Raw genomic sequence first — 6,000 nt, 5'->3', positions numbered from 1 at the left:
AACTCAGGAGACAGCTACCCTGAGTTGAAGGAACACCTGACTATTCTTGGCTATATGGCAATCCTATGCAGGTGGAATTGGCTCCTCTGATGGTTCTGTGCATTGACTAAAATAGATTTAAATCTTGGTAGAGCAATGGCTACTGTGATTGCCCACACTAAAGTTTCCTAAGGAACGACACAAGCAAACCCAGGTAGGAAACCTGACTGAAACACAAAGCCATTATTTAAGCAAAAGTTGAAAGTTTGCTCATGGTATGAGTCACAATTGCACATTTTAACGATGGAAGAAAATTTTACCATAGGTGCAGGATGACTCATATAAAGGTGACATGGAGGTATATGGGGCAGTAAAAGATGATACAGCAAACATGGAGCTAATCAGCTGGCTCCATCATGTTTTAAATCAGTGTGGTGTAACCTGGATGAGCACAGAGGGCCTTTTGGTGCTGAGATTTGTTCACCCAGCTACAAGCACACTGTGCCTTAATATTTCATTCAGTGAGTATCAGCAGAAATGTTTTAAGGCTGTTCTTATGCTCACTAAACTTGACCAAACATGCAGCACTGCAGTAAATCTGTGATTATTTCATAGGAGAAAACTGATATTGCAACCTCTCAGCTGCAGCTCTCCTGGAATTGCAGTACTTGAGACTAGACACAGGACTATCAATAACACGAGCAGAAGCAGCAAAGAAGAAGACATTGATGGATGAGTCTGGTGACCACTAATCATTCCAGAAAACAATAGACCCCAAAAGACCAAGAAAAGAACTAGATCAAACCTAGACAAAAAAGATTAACAGCACAGAAGGCAAGCTGGAAGGCAGGCTGAAAGGCAGAGAGATGTGTCTTCATTGTTCCAAATATCCTTGAACACAACTTTTCCAACAGTCTGGCTAGCAAAGAGCATCTCTACAGTCAAGCAAGACATAAGTATACATTTTCATATCTTTCCTTCTCAGTTTAAGCCCAGTGCAAACACTTTCTTTCAGTTTACTCACAAGTAAACTGAGATAAATTCTACTGAAATGATTCTAGAGGAACAGAATAAGAGAGACTTAATGCATCATAGCTTCAATGCTTACCCAGGGAAAAAATATTGACAGAGATGCTGATCCTACCATGTGGTTTCTGCACCTATGGATATAGTTTAAGACTTGGTAGGATCTTTACTGCCAGGATTCTAGACTAGGAGTCTGAGAATAGAATGGAATGGAATGGAATGGAATGGAATGGAATGGAATAGAATAGAATAGAATAGAATAGAATAGAATAGAATAGAATAGAATAGAATAGAATAGAATAGAATAGACCAGGTTGGAAGAGACCTTTGAGATTGTGGAGTCCAACCTATCACCCAACACCATCTAATCATCTAAACTATAGCACCAAGTGCCCCATCCAGTCTCTTCCTAAACACCTCCACTGATGGTGACTCCACCACCTCCCTGGGCAGCACATTCCAATGGCAAATCTCTCTTTCTGTGAAGAACTTCCTAACATCCAGCCTAAACCTCCCCTGGCACAGCTTGAGTCTCTGTTCTCTAATGATCAATACCTGCTGTTTATCTCAGCCTTACTTTCAGGACTGTAAGGAGAGGCTTGGTACTTGGAGACAAGCACTGACAGAAAGCTTGACAACCTTCTACCATGTAATTTAATATCTTTGTTGCCAAGGAAGATGAGGTCATGTGATATCTGTTTTTGATACAACCTAAGAAGATCTATTCAGCATACAACTTCTGTGACATAACTGACTGACAAAGTAATAAGTATTTACACTGAAAAAAGTTAAGGCAGTTGAAATCTTAATGAACACAATTGTAGCATTTGTGTACACAAGATGTTCAGTTTTATTGAAAGTGCTGACTTTACCAGCAGATTTTGATTGACTGTTTCAGTGCTTCTACACTCCTGCCTTGCTAGGAGGCTAGTTTCTAAATATTAAGGGCGATATGGGTAGTCATGGCCATCTAGTCTGGCTTTCTGGGCAGCAGAGCCCAGCAAAGACTTTATCCAGGGATGTCAATACTAAACTCCAGTACAGTGGCTTACTGGACATAGAGTCTTACTAATTTCCCAGGGAATGAGAAATTGGTGAGTCACAGAATCACAGAATCACCAAGGTTGGAAGAGAGTTCAAAGATCATCAAGTCTAACCTGTCACCACAGACCTCATGACTAAACCATGGCACCAAGTGCCACATCCAATCCCCTCTTGAACACCTCCTTCTACTGTTCATAACATAAGGTTACTGTTTGTTTCCACTTTGTATGTACGGGTCTTCACTTCAGCCTGGAAAATATAGGTTGGTTTTCATATCTGCATATAAAGACAAACCAACAAGCAAACACCAGACTTGGAGGCAGACTGGAGACAAAGTTGGCCTATCAAAAACTCTTGTGAATTATCAAATTTTTGGATCTTGCTTTGGGAAGAGTTAGAGCGTGCTATGATCTGTTATTAGGAGAAGAGGACAGGGGTTGAGGAGATTTCAAATACAGAGAATAATGTTGATGGCAATGGGTGACCTACTATTATCCCATATGACTGGCTAAATAGTCAATACCTCTCCATAAAAACCGTTGAGGGGGATTGGTCACAGTCAAGAAAGCTGGTCACAGGAAATCTGCCCAAAGCCATGATAAACATGAAGACAAGTCAATAACTAGGAAAAGACATAAGACAACTGGTGGCAACTGGCTGAAAACACTCCTAAAGAAAAAGGAAGAGAAAAACATTTCATGTGTAAAACAAGACATAAGGAAGTCACAGATATTTAAAGCCACCTCTGGAGCATCCAGAGAGAGATCATCTGTTCAGCCACTCCACTTGAAATGGGCCTGTAACTGTGAGTTGCTTTCATGTGTTACTATCACTAATGAAAGATTAATTAAAAAAAAAATCAAAGCATTTAGCATTTTTTTCTTAAGTTCATAGGACCATATGAACACAGAAGATTGTAAGACCTGTGTCATTTCAGCTTCATATGTTAGCTAGAGTTTCTAAAGTACTACTCAGTTATAAAATAATGGTTTTTGGGGAGAGCTAGTACCATTCAGCCCAAGGGTATTGTGCAGCAGATGTTTAATGCTTTCACAACAAGGTATTTTCAAAACCTCTGTTGCACAGATGAAATAAAGATGACCTTTATCCTTTACTGCTCTCCATTCAAGGTCAACAGAGGTTCTGTGGTCTACTGACAATTGCACATGATGTCCACAAAGGATATCCCATTGCTGTCAATGATTAATAGAATAGAATATAATTAACCAGGTTGGAAAAGACCTTCGAGATCATCGAGTCAGACATATCACCCAACACCATCTAACCAACTAAACCATGGCACCAAGCACCCCATTCAGTCTCTTCCTAAACACCTCCAGTGATGGTGACTCCACCACCTCCCTGGGCAGCACATTCCAATGGCCAATCTCTCTTTCTGTAAAGAACTTCTTCCTAACATGCAGCCTAAACCTCCTCTGGTGCAGCTTGAAACTGTGTCCTCTTGTTGTGGTGCTGGTTGCCTGAGAGAAGAGACCAACCCCCAGATGGCTACAACCTCCTCTCAGGTAATTGTAGACAGCAATAAGGTCTCTCCTGAGCCTCCTCTTCTTCAGGCTAAGCAAGCCCAGCTCCCTCAGCCTCTCCTCATAGGGCTGTGCTCCAAAACCCCTCTCCAGCTTTGTTGCCCTTCTCTGGATATATTCCAGCAAGTCAACATCTATCCTAAACTGAGGGGCCCAGAACTGGACACAGGACTCAAGGTGTGGCCTAACCAGTGCTGAGTACAGGGGCACAATGACTTCCCTGCTCCTGCTGGCCACACTGTTCCTGATGCAGGCCAGGATGCCATTGGCCTTCATGGCCACCTGGGCACACTGCTGGCTGATGTCCAGCCTACTATCAACCAGTACCTCCAGGTCCCTCTCTGCCAGTCTTCTCTCCAGCCACTCTGACCCCAGCCTGTAGCACTGCATGGGGTTGTTGTGGCCAATGTGTAGAACCTAGCATTGGATATGTTAACTGTCATGCCCTTGGCCTCTGCTCATCTGTCCAGCCTGTCAAGGTCTTTCTGGAGAGCCCTTCTATCCTCTAACAGATCGACACCTGCCCCCATCTTGGTGTCATCTGCAAATTTACTTATGATGGACTCAATCCCATCATCCAGATCATCCACAAAGATATTGAACAGTTGCATATCACTCACCTTGGGGCCATAACTCATTCAAAGCTTCAGGATTTGAGAATGATGGAACATCTCATGGTACAGATAAATTAGTAAATCCTTCCAAGCCAATAAAAATTTGCCAGGACTTTAGTAGTTTCTTCACAAGTCAGGCTACAGTTTTCAGATAAATATGTGCATAGAACATACAAGGGCATAAACCATGTCACTGATAGAATTAATCAAAGAAAAAATGTGTCCAGTTCTGGACCCCCTCAGTTTAGGAAAAATGTTGAGTTGCTGGAAGGTGTCCAGAGAAGGGCAACAAAGCTGGGGAGGGGTTTGGAACACAAGCCCTATGAGGAGAGGCTGAGGGAGCTGGGATTGATTAGCCTGGCAAAGAGGAGGCTCAGGGGAGACCTGACTACAATTACCTGAAGGGAGGTTGTAGCCATCTGGGGGTTGGTCACTTCTCCTAGGCAACCAGCACCAGAACAAGAGGACACAGTCTCAAGCTGCACCAGAGGAGGTTTAGGCTGGATGTTAGAAAGAAGTTCTTCATAGTAAGAGTGATTGGCCATTGGAATGTGCTGCCCAGGGAGGTGGTGGAGTCACCATCACTGGAAGTGTTTAGGAAGAGACTGAATGAGGCACTTGATGCCATGGTTTAATTGATTAGATGGTGCTGGATGATATGTTTGACTCCATGATCTCAAAGGTCTCTTCCAAGCTGGTTAATTGTATTGTATTGTAATCTATTCTATTCTATTCTATTCTAATTAAGGCCAGCTATTTTTACTTTCTATAGTCTGTTTACCGTTGTTCACTTTGCAGAGGAAAATGTCAGACAGGCAGATATAGCTTACTGTCCACAGCATCTTCTGTGGCAGTCATCTCATTTGCAGTTGTGTTGGGAATTGCATTCTGAAGCACACAACTCATCTCAGAAGCAGATGTATAATAATATCATGAACCAGCCTTCAAAAGGACTGCCTGTGGGAGTAGTGTCTCTGTCATGCTGTTCAGCGATGTATCTCCTGATTTTAGCCATCAGAAGTTTTTATTTCTGATAGCTTTGTTGAACAAATCATTGTTATCAGAGAGAGATGGACTATGTTTAGGCTAGTGCATCATCTACATATTTTCAGCCATTAAAAGCTCCACCTTCCTGTCTGCCAAAGCTCAAAATCTACCACTGCAGAAAGAGATATTCTTGTCCTCATCCTGGCAACATGGAGGGAATATCATGCATTGTATTATTATTATATCTTCACAGAGAGAGTTGTTAGCCATTGGAATGTGCTGCCCACGGAGATGGTGGAGTCACTGTCCCTGGAGGTGTTAAAAAAAGGATTGTACGTGGCACTTGAAGACATGATTTAGTAGTCATGAGGTGTTGGGTGACAGGTTGGACTTGATGATCTCTGAGGTCTTTTCCAACCTTATTGATTCTATGATTCTATGATTTGCTTTACTGCCAGGGACTAATTGTATAAGATGCAAAAGTAAAAGGAAAAGTTATTGTCCTTTCTATATTCATCATTTCTGTGTGACATTATGTCACAATTTTTTGTCTCTGAAGAAAGCAACCTGTTATCACACAAAAAGACAGAATATAAAATTTACAAATTTCTATGTTAGAGTAGAATAGAATAGAATAGAATAGAATAGAATAGAATAGAATAGAATAGAATAGAATAGAATAGAATAGAAGAGAATAGAATAGAATAGAATTAACCAGGTTGGAAAAGACCTTCGAGATCATCAAGTCCAACCTACCACCCAGCACCATCTAATCAACTAAAACATGGCACCAAGCACCCCATCCA

At 41.8% G+C, this 6,000-nt stretch overlaps 1 protein-coding gene across 1 annotated transcript in view; it reads right to left on the bottom strand.

Moving 5' to 3' along the window:
* Positions 1 to 6,000, bottom strand: part of LRFN2 (leucine rich repeat and fibronectin type III domain containing 2) — a 51,843-nt gene that overhangs the window by 20,453 nt on the left and 25,390 nt on the right. The gene's annotated exons all lie outside the window — the stretch shown is intronic.

Source organism: Melanerpes formicivorus, unplaced genomic scaffold, assembly GCF_026170545.1.
Source record: "Melanerpes formicivorus ecotype bairdi unplaced genomic scaffold, bMelFor1.0.p_v2 SCAF_325, whole genome shotgun sequence".
NCBI lineage: Eukaryota > Metazoa > Chordata > Aves > Piciformes > Picidae > Melanerpes > Melanerpes formicivorus.
Note: the sequence above shows the minus strand (reverse complement) of the source record. Positions and strands in the feature narration are given on the sequence as shown.